General features: G+C 40.8%; 1 pseudogene; it reads left to right on the forward strand.

The window, feature by feature from the left end:
* Nucleotides 1-17497, forward strand: part of LOC127433231 (1,4-alpha-glucan-branching enzyme-like) — a 235745-nt pseudogene that overhangs the window by 95001 nt on the left and 123247 nt on the right.

Raw genomic sequence — 17497 nt, forward strand, 5'->3', positions numbered from 1 at the left:
TAGGAAAGGTATGTTGTTGTTAGGGTACGTACATGACCTCTGATCTTCTCTGAGACAGTTTTTTGGTCCCAGCTCATGTTTTGAAGGAGAATGTCTTCTGCTATTCTTTGGACCTTAGGTTTTAAGAGTCAGGTGGTTTACAGTCAATTTTTAAAGGAATAATTTGGCAAAAATGCATAATTTACTCACCCTCATGTTTTTTCTTTTTTTTTTTTTTTTCAATTCTGTATAGCTATCTTTTTTCATGGAACACAACATCTCGGGTTACTTGACTGTAACCCTTGTACCCTGAGAAAGCGGAACGAGATGCTGCACTTGATTAAGCACTTATGGGAACGTCTTTAGAAGTGACCAGCTGTGAATATGTGTGCAACACATCAATGAAATTGACTAGAACCTTTATAGCCTCTGTTGGTGACATCATCAGAATGCGCCAGTACGAGGGGCTATAAATAGATGTGCCACAAGATCATCATCAGGTATATTTGTCTGAAGAGCAGTCCTGGGACATCCTCAGTGTGTCAGTGAAGCGCAGCATCTCATTCCGCTTTCTCAGGGAACAAGGGTTACGGTCAAGTAAACTGAGACGTTCCCTGTCAAAAGCTACACTTAATGCTGCGCTTGATTAAGCACTTATGGGAACGAGAATACCCACGCCGCCGCACTGTGGGTGTCTGGACCCCTTACGGTTGTGTAGTGTGTGCTCACAAGAATGCGAAAGGTCTCAGACATGAGCTTGTGACATTGACTCAAGGACGTGAGAGCCCGGAGTGGCATGAACATCCAAACTATAAAATCTTATGAATGTTTGTGGAGAGGACCAGCCTGCCGCATTACAAACATGCTGCAGAGGGGCACCCCCCGCCAAAGCTTTAGAAGAAGCGACTCCACTGGTAGAATGAGCCCTGATGCCTACTGGTGAAGCTTGACCACGCACCTCATAGGCAAGGGCAATAGCATCCCTCACCCAATGTGACATTGTCTGTTTTGTGGCGGCCGCCCCCCTGTTACGGCCTCCATGACAAACGAATAGTTGCCCTGACTTATGCCACCTGCTAGTACAGTGGATGTAGGCCTGAAGAGCACGGACTGGACACAGTCTGTGAAGTCTCTCTTGATCCGGCGTTGTGAACAGCAGAGGACAGAAAGTCTCAAGAGTGACCGGATGTACGGTCGAGAAAGGAACCTTAGGCAGGTAGTCAGGATGAGGATGCAATATCACTTTCACCATTCCTAGGGCAAAGTCTAACCAGGATGGCAAGACAGACAGAGCCTGGAAATCTCCATTTCTTTTTAAAGAAGTGATAGCCATAAGAAAAAACATCTTTAGAGTCAGGAGCTTGTCAGACACCGACTCTAGAGGTTCAAAGGGGTCTCAACCAGACCCTCAAGGACTATAGCTAAGTCCCATGAAGGGATCCTGGTTCTAACGGGAGGCCTCAGTCGCATAGCCCCATGAACGAAGCGAGCGAGCAAAGGATGTTTCCCCAGTGGCACCCCATCAATCAAGGCGTGGCAAGCCGACAGAGCGGCCACATAAACCTTGAGAGTGGCGGGGCATGTGCCTACTGATAATTTCTCCTGCAGGAAGTCCAGAACTGAAGCAATCTGGCAGTTAACTGGATCTGCATTATGTGCAGTGCATCACCTTTCAAAGATACCCCATTTATTGGCATAACTTTTTCTAGTGGAAGGAGCCCTAGCACTCAGAATGGTCTCAATAACTTCAGGTGAAAACCCAGTGTCCCTCAGTTGGTACCCTTCAGGGGCCAAACATGAAGGTTCCACAGCTCGTGCTGGGGATGAAATATTGTCCCCTGCGCTTGAGACAAAAGGTCCCTCCTTTCTGGTATCAGCCAAGGTGAGCCATCGAGGAGAGATATTATCTCCAAGAACCATACTCTGTTCGGCCAACGCGGCGCTATCAGTAAGAGGCAAGATCCTTGTTGACAAACTCTGGCTAGAACTCCCGGGAGCAGAGAAACCAGAGGAAATGCATACAGGCGCATTTTGGGCCATGTATGCGCCATCGCGTCCAGACCCGTGGGGGCTGGGTGACTCAGAGAGAAGTAGAGGGGACATTGCGCTGTCTGTTGGGAGGCGAAGAGGTCCACTTCTGCTTTGTAAAATCTTAACCAGATTTGTTTTACTACCTCGGGGTGGAGTTTCCATTCTCCCGTCAGTATTTTCTGTCTGGACAGTAAATCCGCTCCCACATTCAGGCATCCAGGGATATATACTGCTTTGAGTGACAGGAGCTTGCCCTGGGCCCAAAGAAAAATCTGCTGCACTAGTCTGTTTAGCTGGCACGACCGCAGACCTCCCTGGTGAATTATGTAAGAGACTGCCGCTGTGTTGTCCACCCGCACCAGGACATGGCAGCCTCTCACATGTTGGAGGAAGTACTTCAGGGCCAGAAATACAGCCATCAACTCGAGACAGTTGATGTGCCAATCGAGCTGATGACCCTCTCATTCCCCTTGAGCTGGACAACCACTTAAGACCGCTCTGCAGCCCGACAGGGAGGCGTCTGTCATTAACAATCTGCGATGGCAAGATGCACCTAGAGTGGGACCCAACAACTGAAACGGTCAAATATGCAAAAGGCCTATAGGGATCACAGAGGACGCAGATGCCATGAGACCTAACATTCGTTGATACTGAAGAACAGTATGATCTTGGCCTAGCCTGACTTTGCTCAGGGTATTCTGAATGGTCTCGATTCGAGCAGAAGACAGCTGTGCCCGCATCGTGACCGAATTCCATACGATCCTAAATATGTCGTTCTCTGGGCAGGAGAAAGAACGCTTTACTTGTCGTTGAGTCTCAACCCCAGAGAAACTAGATGAGCTAAGATGACATTTCTGTGCTGTTATGTCAGTTCTTGCAATTGTGCTAGTACCAGCCATTCGTCTATGTAATTCAAAATGTGGATGCCCTGGAGTCGCAATGGAGCCAGTGCTGCATCCATGCACTTTGTGAATGTGCGAAGTGATAAGGCTAGGCCGAATGGAAGAACCTGATATTGGTAAGCTTCACCCCCGAAAGCAAACCTCAGGAACTTCCTGTGTTGTGGCAGTATTTCTATATGAAAGTATGCATCCGTGAGATTGATCGTGACTAACCAATCGCGATGTTGAATTTGTGACACGATCGTCTTGACAGTTAGCATCTTGAACTTGAGCACCTTGATTGAGCGGTTCAAGCCTCGAAGATCTAAAATCGGACGCAATCCCCCACCCTTCTTGGGAACCAGGAAGTATCTGCTGTAGTAACCTGACTCTCTCTCTCTGGAAGGGGAACATGTTCTATGGCCCCTTTGACCAGAAGAGATTGCAGCTCTTGTGACAGTAAATGTGCTTGTTCTGGTTTCACGGTAGTGGGGACCACACCGTTGAAACACGGAGGACGGCGAACTAATTTAATTCTGTAGCCCTTTTCTACTGTCTTTAGGACCTACATAGAAATACCTGGCAGTAGCTTCCACACTGCCAGGTTCTCTGAAATGGATACCAACTTCGATACTTCCCATTGAGGGGATGTTGGGTATTCCGTGTACTGGGCGACAACAGGAAGCATCGGAACACTCAACATTTAGCTGGAAACCGCTGCCCCACTGGGTGTCGGGAAGGAGAGGGTAGATGTTTTGCGCGCCCCGTCCCGAGGGGGGCTACCCCCACAATGCTGAGCACAAGACTGCCAGGACTTCTTCTTTTTGGAAATAATGGTCCTGAGGTCTTGCTTTGGAGGCTGCTGAGGGCGACGAGCCGGTCCCCAATCTTTACAAGGGGGAGCGCGACTCGAGTCTCCCTTCTAGAAGGACCGGGGTGAGGCTGGGTGGCCAGTAGCCCCTGCCCCTGAATGTGGCGAGGAAGGAATTGCACAAAGGCTTCCTCGTGTTTTTTCACCTCCCGAATCATGGTGACGACTGTATTCACCGAATCGCCAAACAGGCCGGAAGGTGAGACTGGGGCATCAAGTAGGAATACCCTGTCCTTATCCTTAATGCCCGTGAGGTTTAGCCACAGATGCCTCTCTGTGCTGACCAAAGCAGCCATTGAATGGCCGATAGCATGAGCTGTCTGCTTGGTTGCACGGAGAGATAAATCTGTGGCTCGACGAAGCTCTGAGAATGCTTCCACGTCAATTGTACTACCCGCACTCAGGTCCTTCAACAGATCAGCCTGGTATGCCTGTAACACCGCCATGGTGTGTAGCGCAGCACCAGCCTGACCTGCTGCTTGATAAGCTTTCCCCACAAGCGTTGAGGCGGTTCTACACAGCTTTGTGAGGAGAGTTGGTCTTTTTAATGATGATGTCAAACCAGGCGATAGATAGCCCGTGAGTGTCTCTTCTACCTGTGGCATCATCGTATACCCCTGTGCCTTAGCACCCACGATAGTCGAATATGTCAACGTCGAAGGCACAAAGATACGGGAAGTATAAGGTTTCTCCCATGAATGAGTTAACTCGTAATGGAGATCTTCAAAGAAGGGGAGAGACTGATTTTGTGTTCCCTTCTCCTGGCCACCAGACAGAAATCTGTCTTCTAGTTTCGATCATTTGCGGGTCTCTTGTTCGTGTGGCCAGTCAAGCTGTAATCTGGCCACCGCACAAGTAACCACCTCGAGTCATTCCTCAACTGCTTTGTTATTATGTGAGGAATGTTCAGAGGTAGGCAACTCAAAGTCTGCAGACCCAAGAGATTCATCGTCCCCCTCATGAACCGAAGAGGCGCCGGGGTGTGCTTCGAGATCATGTGAGGGACAAAATGGGTCTGGAGAGAGAGCGAGCGATAGGGACGGACCCGTCTCTCGCTCCTCAGCCAGATCCATACGCGAGCCCCACGATGGAATGGTGGGTGCTGGCTTTTGGAAGTAAGCGAGACGAGTACGCAGTGTCTTCACTGTGAACAGCTCACAATGCTCACACTCGCCTAGCTCCAATGGAAGAGCAGCGTGCTCTTCCCCAAACAAACAAACAAAACAAAACTGGTGTGTGTCCGATTCAGCCATAGGACGTAAGCATGGAAACACACACCGTTTGCTTTATGATCACTCATTTTTTTATTTTTTTTTATTTCATTTGTCTTTTCCACACTTGAATGACAGAGACAGAGAAAGTTTTCTGCACACTGTCTGACAAATCTAACTCCTATCACAAGAAAAATAGAGAGCTTGAGAAGCTGTAGAAGCACAAACACAACACAGAGTGGTCTGAAGACAAAAGACCTGATGATGCACCTGTGACACATCTATTTATAGCCCCTGGTACTGGCGCATTCTGATGATGTCACCAACAGAGGCTATAAAGATTCTAGTCAATTTCATTGACATGTTGCACACATATTCACAGCTGGTCACTTCTAAAGACGTTTCCATAAGCGCTTAATCAAGCGCAGCATTAAGTGTAGCTTTTGACAGGGAACAGGGGATTTTTCAGCCATTGGTAGCTATTAGCATCTCTGAAGCATCCCGCTCTTATGGCGTCTCCTCTTATGCATTAGTAATGACACTCGAAACTGCCTCCTCTAAAGTGGTCCGCCACATTAAACAGCCAATTTAATCTGAAGCGATTCAACAACAGATTTTGCCCTGTTGATGTCTTCGTTTTGCTGAAGAACCATTTGCAAATGGATTTGAAATGGTATGGTTCTTCCACACTGACAATGAGACATACTCTCCTTTGATATCTATTCATAGCATGAGACATTCATGCAGCCGGTCATGGTCAATGGCATCATACTCGTTATCAAGTTTTTTGAAAAGATGAATTGGAGGAGCAATGTCATCTGACTGTTATAGCAATTGCTGCATGATTAAAGGCAAGAAATATTGCTTTTTGCTTTCTAGAAATAGCACAGCCGTTGTTTTATGCATTTTACTTCTGTGTGCCTGTCTCGGGTGTAGAGATTAGTTTTTGAGCTCTCTAAAACTTAAACCAAAAATATTTCCAAACTTAAACGAATATAATATTGAAATTATATTGCGTTTTCTTAATCTTCATGCTCCAAGAGTTTGAAACTCTTGGTTTTGGCTGAGAACTTTGTCTCCATTGGATTTTTCCAAGCATTCAACAAAGACAAATATTTGAGTTGTGTTCTACCAGGATCTTTGAGGTAACCCAGATTCTCAACAGAAACTTCTAGCAAAATCTCTCATCAAAGCCTGTTGAAGAAGGGTGGGTTGTAACTGAGCTCTCTCTTTCTCTTTCTCTGTCTCTTTCTTTTTATATTTCTCACTCTCTTTCTCTTTCTCTCTCTTCCTCCCAGTTTCAGCACCATAGACCCCCTCTGCCTTTCAGCCTTCTTATCTACGAGGCCCATGTGGGCATCGCCTCGCCCGAGGAAAAAATTGCCTCGTAAAAAACGTCCCCCAAAATGTGCTACCTCACATTAAGGATCTGGGTGAATGATGAAATCTACAGAAACACTGTGAAAAACACTCGCACACAACGTCAAAATGATTTGAATTGAGTAAAGTAGAACATACCCCTTGCTGAGAGGCAACTGCTAACCTTATGCTCAGCGGGCGGAAGAAATGGATCTTTGGTCTTTAAGAAGAAAAACGTACTGTTTTATCAAACAATCTGTATGAGTGAGCTAATTTTGCTACAGGTGAGTTGAAAGAGGTGCAGTTAGCCATGACTGATTGAGCATGTTTTCATTCTGTTATGCATCGGGTGCTGGTGACATTTGTTTCACACAAAACTTTCATGTAATGCTGCCATAAAATGGTACAGTAATAATTTACATTGGCAGTATCCCTGAAGGCAAAATACTGCAGTTTAATGGCAACTACACATATTGTCAACATTGAGTTATGATTGAAAATGTGGTCTTTTAGACTATGATTTGTCTATAATCTGGGGTTTGGTTCAACTATGCTCAGATTCATGTACCTACAGTCTCTGATTGGTGCAATACCAATGCACAAATTGGTGGGTGAATGTACAAAACATTTGGGTGGACAATCAAAAGCTTTAAATATATTTTTCTCTGTTTTAGTGTTGGTGTAGTTACTGCACTGTCTTTATAGAGCAGAATAATGATCATTCATATCTTGCTTCTTGCATTGACTGAACCGACTGAACATTATTACCAGTCTTTATCACTACACCACCAACTTAGTGCTAAACAACGCAAGTTCTCACATGAACATGCATGCCACTGTGAAGGAGCTTCTCTTGCATTGTTTAGCATTAAAAACTATGTAAGTTTTCACATGAATACACATGCCACTGTGAATGAGCTTCTCTTGTATTGTTTAGCACCAAAAATAATACAATTTCTTGTGTAAATACACATGCCACTGTGAATGAGCTTCTCATGCATAGTTTAGCACTGAAAACAATGAAAGTTTGTGCGTGAATACACATGCTACGGTGAACGAACTTCTCTTGTGTTGTTTAGCACTAAAAACAACACAGTTTCTCCCATGAACATGCATGCCACTGTACACTATGTAACACAATTTTTGTTCCTGGGTAGTAAGTGTTATTTCCTAATTGCTTATGCCTCAAATGTATAGAAAATGGCTATTATTCTCCACACACTTTGCTTTTGTGACCAGGACAGTGATATTTTTAAATGTACCTATTTCCAATGAGAAAACGAGCGAATTTGTGTCTTTTCGTTCACATAAAGTCTGAAAAAAAAACAACATTTGAATCCAAATTAACATGTATTTGTACTAAAGTAATACAAAAATGACTACAAAATATTTAGAAGTGAGTCGTTTTTTGAGATTTACAATTATACTGTAAATCACTTTCACAAATCAGCCCTCCCAAATGTACTCATCATACTTCAAGGCGTCCAGCAAGGTCTTGATGCTGTTGTAATCCTCTTTGAGGTGCACCGAGTGAGCCAGGGGAAGAGACGGGTACTGAGGCTCCTGGATGAGCTGTCAATGAAGAGGCGCCACTCATTCTGGTTACAGGCGATTCCAATTACCTAGAACAAACTGGTCACATTATGGCAGAAGCAGAGCCCATCTTGACGGGTGAAGAAGCTGGAAAAAGGTTGGTGACGCTTCCTCTGATCTGCGATTTGCACACTTTCATCCAACAAGTTCCACTGATTGAGCTTAGACGTCAAAAGCTTGGCACTGGACTCGGTGAGACCAAGATCTCTAATCAAGTCATTGAGGTCTTTTTGGTTGGGGTAGTATGGGTTTCTCTCCTCAGACTTGCTGCTCTCTTCTAAAGATAGCTGCTCTCTCTCCGGAGGAGTGGGTACAGGGAACTTATGGCAGTGTGACACCGGGGCGATGGATGAAGGAAGGTCTGGATACGTGATAGCAGGTACATTCTTGCCAGTCCTATGTTTGGAAGGGTCCACCATGCAGAAGTAGCAGTTGTTTGACTGGTCAGTGGGTTCCTGCCAAATTCTTGGGATGGCGAACTTCATGGCTCTCTTTTCCATTATGTACCATCCTACAAAAATACATTTATTTCACCCATGACTAATGTGTAAGAGATTCTCGCAACATTTTACATATATGATATATTTTTCAATAACATTGAAAATTGTAAAACATTTTAAAATTAAAAACTTTTAGAATTTTAAAAATTACAAAATTTATAATAAAATTCCGAGCAACAATTGTCCATCTTACCTTCCAGAGTTTTTTTGCAGTGCTCGCAGGTGAAATGAGGTGCCCAGGGTTTGTCTTGATCCCCGACAGGGATGCCGAAATATGCCTTGTAGGCCTCACACATCTTAGCAGATGCTTCCACGGAGTACTTTTTCACTCTTGTCTTGATGAATTGGCGGCAGACATGGCAAAATGCGTCTGCCGGATGCTTGCAGCCTCTTGATGCCATCTCAGAAAAATGCAGATATGTATCCAGTTAGGCAGCTGGAACTAAACTGGTGGGCTTAAGGCCCCTGTATTTATACTACTATTTATATTACTGGAAAGTTCTAGAAAGTTCTAGAAGTTACTCCAAGTTTACTCAGCACTGAATGTATCTGGAATGTTCTGGAAAATAGGTAAATTTCAAAATATCACTGTCCTGGTCACAAAAGCAAAGTTTGTGGGGAATAATAGCCATTTTCTATATTTTTTGAGAAATAAGCAATTAGGAAATAACACGTACTACCCAGGAACCCCAAAAAATAAAAAATTGTTACACGGTGGAATGAGCTTCTCTTACATTGTTTAGCACCAAAACAATGCAAGTTCTCACACAAAAACGTATACCACTGTGAATAAGCTTCTGTTGCGTTGTTTAGCACTAAAAACTATGCAAGTTCTCACGTGAACACACATGCCACAGTGAACGAGCTTCTCTTGCTTTGTTTAGCGCTAAAAACAATGCAAGTTCTCACATGAACACACGTAAACAACGCAAGTTCTCCCGTGAACATGCATGCCACTGTGAATGAGCTTTTCTTGCATTGTTTAGCAATAAAAACCATGCAAAATCTCCCATGAACATGCATGCCACTATGAACAAGCTTCTCTTACATTGTTTAGCACTAAAAACAACGAAAGTTCTCGCGTAAATCTGCACGCCACTGTGAATGAGTTTTTGTTGTGTTGTTTAGCACTAAAACAATGCAGGTTCTCCTATGAACATGCATGCCATTGTGAATGAGCTTCTTTTGTGTTGTTTAGCACTAAAAACAATGCAAGTTCTCCTGTGAACATGTGTGCCACTGTGAATGAGCTTCTCTCTTAGCGCTCATAAATGTGCAACATATTTTAATATTTTTACTGCAAAATGGCTTAAATTGATGGGTTTTTCTCTCTTAAACCTATCACATGTCTTCAGAAAACATGGAATATGAAGCAGGAGATGCATGTACTACTTGTATGATACTTTTGGGTACTTTTTTAAACTTTAAAGTGAGGAACTATCAACCTGCCATTGTATTTAAAAGATGGCCTGCGATATCTCCTCATCCATCAAAAGAAAGTAATACATGTTTTAAACAACATGAGGGTGAATATATATATATTTTTTTTTACAGAATTTACATTTTTGGGTTAACAATTCCTTTAAAAAGAGCAAGGTTGAAAGACATTATAAGAACAAAAAATCATGCATATAGTATGTAGTGACACAGATCAAGCCAAAGAGTGTAAACGACAAGCAGTTTTACGTGGAATATAATGCCAACTGTAGCAAGCGGAACTGTTAAGTTTAGTTAGCAGATGTGAGAACAGCTGCTGCCTCAAGTGATTCCATTACTGCACGCAGAGCCGTTTTCCATGATTGTTCCCTTACAGAGCTTTTGACATGAAAGGGTGAGAGGAAGCCAGCCTACAATTACAACATCAGATGGGTCCAAATGAGTTTTTTTTTTTTTAGCTGAGGGAATTAAACAAGGTACTTTAAACAGTACTGTTTATTGCATTTGTCTGATCCATAAAACATAACCTTCTGCTGTTTGTTTTCTCAAGGGTTGAGACATTAAACTTTGCCTGAAGCAAATAAATCTCTTTGTAAGCAGAGAGTTAGTTAGCGTAAAATTATTTTTCACACCTCATATAGGTGTTAAAATAGTCCTAAGAGAGAAAAGTCAAAGGCTGTCACAAAGGCACTATGAGTCACAAAGAATGATCGCCACTCTCTCTAGGGTTCTGTGCCTCAGTTAATATTCTCTGATTTTCAAGCCCTCCAGAAAGCAACAAAAGCACCACTGCACTTTTCTACTAATGGAAGAGCTTTTTGGCACTATATATATATATATATATAGTGCCAAAAAGCTCTTCCATATATATAAATGATGGTGCCCTTATTTTGCCCTTAAATCTTTTCTTTTCAGAATTAAAGCATTGAAGGAATTATTTTCTTGTCAGTTGTAGTTGTGCAGTTTTTTTAAAAAAATGTTTTATGAAGTTTGAAATGGTCTTTAAATGTAAAAGGGACAATACATTTCTCAGAGACCTGAGAAATTATTTCACTTTTAAAATACAACTGACTCTCAAACGAAAATGCATTGAAAGTTATTTATTTGAAAAAAGATGTATACAAAACAAAAACAAAAAATGTTATACTATTATACTTTATGTATGGCCTTCCCCTGAGTTATCAGGGTTTATTGTTATATACTGAATTATAAAATGTTGTGGCTTGACAGGTCTGATTATTAAATCCATTGATGACAGATTATGTGTAAGAGGAAGGACTGACTCTGACAAGTGGTGCAAAAAAGCATCTTTTGTTCTGCGAATTAATCAACATCCACACAAAAAAACTGATTGACAAACAAAAGGAACCAGACGCAAGTATCACAGAAGCAGAGAGAGACAAGCGTAGTTTATGTGCTCTTACACTGAGAGAGAGAGAGGGGGGGGGACTATACTTAGTTTCTCAGTACTCAGGTACAGTCACAGCCATAGTAAGTTTCACAAGTGGCAGAAGAAAAACATCTCTACAGCTAAAATATTCTTTACTGTTGTCATTTGTATATTTAAAGGGATAGTTCACCCAGAAATGACAATTTGGCCATGATTTTCTCAAAGGAATCAAATGAATGTTCGCATACTGAGAATTCTCTCAGATTTTTGGCTATAACTGTACAGCTATTTTAGTTAAGTTTGTGAAAAAGTTTTATGGAAGTACTGGTATCTTTCCCTTAGGTGTGATGGGAGCATGTCATGAAATATTAAATAGGGACATTGTCATTTTGGTTACGTGCGTTGAAGCGTCAGACACTGTGGAAATGTTCAATCGAGGAGATCACAGACACAGCTAGAAGCACCTGGGTTTGATTTAATCGTATTTGCTTGATTCTCAGCTGACTATGACAAATGCTTTAGTCATACTTGTTAGAGCAGGAGGAAAATAAGTATAAGTTTGCCTATACTCACAGCAGCCTGATTTGATATTATTGCATCCAGGAAATTGCCCTAGCAGTAATGCTTATTAAAAAAAAAAAAAAAAAAAAAAAAAAAGACAGTGTGTTCTTGAATTCAGTTATAATATTTCAAAAGAAAACCTTTTGTTGGGGACACTTTGTAGCCAGATTAATTGAGTGAACTCTGATGTTGTGAGTAAAACGATTGCTTTGCTTTAATTACTGTTTTACTTCTTTGTCTTTAGTCCCCTGTCTAAGACAAATTGCACTGCACAACACCAGAATGAACAATTACACAGTTCAAATGGGAGAATGTCATTCTGTTACTGTTAAATCCTTATTTAGTTATTGCAATGTTCACAATATTCATTTTTCTTGATAGCACATATACCTGTAAATTACCAATACATCTTGTTGATGTGGGCGTCTGGAGAGTGTAATCTTTAGAATGGTTATTCATCAGAAATATGACACTAAAACGTTCCTTGTTGGGTGTTAGGCCATGTCCACACTATTACATTTTTGGATAAAAACACATTGATTTTGCAATGTTTACCTCTCTCATCCACATTGGAATGGTGTTTTTCCTCCACCAAAAAACAGTTTAGAAATATTCTCTAGTATAATATTTTGTACTATTCAGTATACTTTATAAGATATTGTATTATATATTTAATATATATCATCCCTATCGTATAATTTGGAAAATAATGACAATGATTAGATAGCGGAAAACAGAGTTTTCAACTGAAAACGTAGTGTGGACGTGGTCTTAGAAAGCCTTTTGAGTACAGATTTTCATGACATTTTTGGTTAAGAATGTACATTATGTAAATTTACTTTTGTTTTTTATGTTTATCAGATATTTTTTACAAAAATCTGATACTTTAAATACAGTGTAATGCTTTCCAGATGATGCAAGCAGGGGTCTTTGTGATGTATTTTATGTTTGCTTACCAGGATACTGAAAGTTTGTTGTTTTGGGGATTTATTTTATTATTGTATATACCAACAATGTAAGTTGCAGTTGTTCTCTTTTTTTTTTTTTTTTTTTTTTTTTTTATCAGAGAAAGTGCAGTGTTGAATTCTTGTTGGTAGCAGGTGGTCAGTCCTGCTCTTGTTCTCTCTCAGGTCCTGGTGTGTGAGAGTGTTTACAGAGTGGGAGTGGAAGTTTTCCACAGGTTTCGATTTTACAAGTTGTAGTTTACAGAAGACACTCAGCAGTGATTGTGAGCTCTGGCACTATGGACAGATACATGGTTCCAGCTGAGAGATACAGTTCCCACACTGGGTGAAGTGGGGTGTTTCTCCTCAGCCGTTTCCGTTTCATGGAGCCCAAAAGAAAACTCCACCTGAACCCCAAAAGAACGCTAAACTCTTTTACATCTTTCTGATTTTTTTTTTTATTTATTTTTTTTTTTTTTTAAGAAAATAGCTCTGGCAATAGCTCTTTTCCGAAACTTAGCAAACTGCCTACATAGGCATAATTTTAAGACATCAGTGTTTTCCGACATAAAGGCTGTTCCGAAACGTAGGCAGGATTACCCTTTTTAACTCTGCAGGCCCGCCGGCGGGTCCAAAAGGGGGCGCTCTAATCACTGCTTCTGTATGCCCCTAATAGCTAAAAACTTTATATCTGTTTTTACCTTAGGCAGTGTTCTACAAAATGAACCATTTTTTACCTGTCCGTGAGCTTGCTTGTGTGAATAGCATTAGCTAATATAGCATTGTGTCCAATGTTATATCTAAGACCCCGTTTCCACCTGGTATTATAATGTGTCTCGGGTGATCCGATCACATGTGGTCAGGTGAAACACATCGCTGTTTACACCTGGTCACTTAAATGCATCTCACTTGTGTTCGGATTTGGAGGGGAGGATCTCTGTTTCATGACGACATATATCAATCACTATGTTACTGTGTTACTGCACAATATTAAAGTGCAGTAAATTCAGAAAAGACAAAAAAAGTGTGAAAAAAATGGCGCACTGTTTTTCCCAAATGTGGTTGAAATTGATCTAAGCACAAGTGCAAAATGTTAAGCAGAATTATCCATTATTTTAGTATATTACCTGTATTAAAGGAGCTTCAGGTGTCCGTGCTTGTCATCTGTGTTGATATCAGACACACTAAAGAAGATTCGTGAGGCTCTCGTGATTGTGTATGTATCCGCCTTTTTACATTTTCCGATCGAACGGTTATTTCCTTATAAAGCTGCTTTTAACCTGCAAAGTTTATACTCTTGTTTTAGCGCAGCAGTTGATTGACAGGTGCGGTGCTTCACTGTTGCTGGGACACATACAGGACGGATTAGCATTTACACCTCAAATGCGATGTGGTTACATGCGTTTTTGACCACATTTGTATGTGGTTTTTGTGATCCAATCACAAAACGTTTTAGACCTTGTTTATTTGGCATTTCAATCCTGCTAAATGTCGAGAGTGCAGGCATGCAGTGCGAGAGCGCAAACTTCTCTGCTCGAATGCGGATTTCCTTCGCTCTCGCTCAGTACTGGACCTGCATGCTAAAATTCATGATGCTTTCTTACGAATTCTGCCTGCTCTCACTCGAAGAGTGCGTGTGTGCACTCAAAATGTGGCCGGTGCTCCTGCGAATCTCTCTGCTCCCTCTCTCGGATCTGCTCTCACTCAGATTTTGTGTTTTTTGCACTCAAACTGTGTCCAATGCATTCGCGAATCTCTCCGTGCTTTTGCTGTAGGATTTCATTCTCTTCACTATTGGATTAAACATGGTCTAAAGTTAGCAACCAATCAGAATAGGCTTCCATGACTGACCAATAAAATGCTACCTCATACACTGGATCTCATTGGCTGAGGGTGAACTGCACTGGGAATTCTTTGATCATCAATCATGGAGGCACGGAATCGGCGAACACAGGTAATTAATTTCATTAATTGATGTAAAATTAATCAAATGTATTTTAAAGATGGGTAGAAATGGGATGCTTGGATGACTGCAGATGATTGAATCGGATTGATGATGTCTGTCTAACTGCACCATCACATTGTACAAATAGAATGAAAAAATATATGGTTCTTAAAGTTCAGTATGGTCATGCATGTCTTGTGTACTTGTGTATTTTCAGGGGCATAATTTTTAGACACTAGTGTGTTTTTTTTTTTTTTTCAAACCAGTTGATTCTAGGACTGTTCCATCTTTGAAGCTAATTGCCATAAAAAGCATTGAGTAGCATGCTAAATTCCCCACAAATATGTACTGTGATAGTATCATGGTACAGTGATGACCTCAGATGTGTTTTTTTATATGGTACTGAATGTCAATATATATATATATATATATATATATATATATATATATATATATATATATATATATATATATATATATATAAGGTAAAACTGAAAATTCAATTTAATAAAAAAATGAACAAGAGTAAATGTTCTTGTTTATTCCTGCCTAGACTTGATAATGCTTTTAAAAGTATCAGTGCTGCAGTGATCACAAAAGGCAAAAAAATTGACATCACTGTATCACGAAAGAATATGTTGGAGAGGGGTCTCATTCAATAGCAGAAACAGAAAAAGACATCTTCAGCAAACCAGCTGAAAGTTTTCTTTTTAGGCGAGGCTGGAATAGATACAGGGCACTTCGCAAAGAGTTTCTGACAGGTATAATTGCATTCATCAATTGTGTAGTTGTAACATTGTAATAACTGTTTAGTAGTCATGCAGAATTGTAATTGTGATCATTTTTGGTTTGAAGAAATGGTTGGAGGCATCCACGGCCTTGGTGATATTATGTCAAAACACTCAGAAATCTGTCAGTCGCTGTTTGTTCCAGGGCCAGGAGATCGGAGGTGAACTGTATACTCTGTGTAAATCTGGGCTTTAATTTGCTTGTGTTATCTACTTTTATTTAACAGGTGGATGCAGACTTTGACATTTCAATTTGCCAGGCAGAGTTCAGCGAAAAGGGCTCATAAAGAGAACAGGTGGAGGTTGCAATAATGAACCATCCACAAAACTTTCTCCAGGAACTGGAGCGAGGTAAAAAATAATATAACACTATAATTAAGTTGCAAAAACTTAAAATTCAGGATTAATTCAGTATGTACAAGGCTTTCGCAACATCACATATAATATTGGCCATTTTTTCTATTGTCCTCAATTTAAATGAATATTTCAGCAAAAATTGAAATCATTGTAATCAAAATATAAGCACTCTCATGTCATTACAATCCTGTATGACTTTCTTCCATACAGACACAGAAAAGGAGCTGATTGAAAAATGTTGTCAGTACATTTCTTAACTGGGGCAGTGGTGGCTCAGCAGTTAAAGGCTCTGGGTTACTGACCAGAAGGTCAGAGGTTCAAGCCCCAACACTGCCAAGATGCCACTGTTGGGCCCTTGACCCTATCTGCTCCAGGGGCACTGCATCATGGCTGACCCTGCACTCTGACCCCAGCTTAGCTGGGATATGTGAAAACAAAGAAATTTCACTGTACATATGAAAATGTATAATGTGTGACAATAATAAAGTCTCCTGAAGTCATGCAGTAGGTTTATGTGAGGATCAACCTAAAATTGAAATTGTTATTCTCTGAAAATATTGCTTGACAGCTGTGGCCATTCTTCACTTTCATTGTATGGAAAAGAACAGCTTGGACATTTTGCTGTAAATAAACACCTTTTGTGTTCATAAAGGTTCCAAAAACTGATGGCCGAATTTTCATTTTTTGGGTGAACTATTCCTTAGATGCTAATACCAGATTTTAAACATGGATTGGTTGTACTGAAGTTTATTGATGGTTAAATATTACAATTATTATTATTATTATTATTATTATTATTATTATTATTCCCAGATGACAGTACTTCTGAGCTGACTTCTCTTCCCTCCATGAGTTCAAAGACCTTCCTTCAGTGGGTGACAGGGCAGAGACACATTCCTTTTCTGTTGGAGGAGAAGACACAGTTCAGAATCACAGTGCAATTCAATCATCACTGTGATGCAGAATACAGTGACCTTGAATTTATTTGTTACTTTATGATTCAATTTCAAGTTCTTGTAAAACAAGTTAAAATACTAAGACTATGTCAAAGTTCAGCAACACATGCTTCTTTAAATGTCATTACATTTGTAGTTTAAGGTAAAATGACCTAAAAAAGAATGTTATACTTGACAGTTACAATAAGTACACTGTACTTAAAGCAACAAGATTGCTGGTGTTCATTAAAAACTCAATGCAAAATATTAGAATGTGTTGCCATCACTGTTAAATATCAACAAGCAAAGCACAACAGATTTAGTATCCATGCCCTCTTACATAATTTATCAGCGAAAAATATGAAGGCATCGAACATAGATGTCTTGATCATGCGAGACTGATGTAGCTGTAGGGTCTACAGCAGCTTGGAAGTTTCTCATGTCTTGCTCATTAAGGGGGATGGGGAGTTCTGGGACCACAACTCCACATTCTGTTAATGATTCCTCATGCAAAATGGCACTCTTCCAGTCTATGTCAAGGTACTCTACATCCTAGGGATTCATAAAATATAATCATTACAAATCACATGTCAAAAAAGCATCCTCTCTGTGCCTGATAGTGCATTCGAAATGAGAGACATTAAACCCATGAAATACCTCTAAATTCTCAGGCTCAGCTATGCTATTCTGGAGAAGTCCAACCTCCCACAATTGC

This window comes from Myxocyprinus asiaticus, chromosome 43 (assembly GCF_019703515.2).
Source record: "Myxocyprinus asiaticus isolate MX2 ecotype Aquarium Trade chromosome 43, UBuf_Myxa_2, whole genome shotgun sequence".
Lineage (NCBI taxonomy): Eukaryota > Metazoa > Chordata > Actinopteri > Cypriniformes > Catostomidae > Myxocyprinus > Myxocyprinus asiaticus.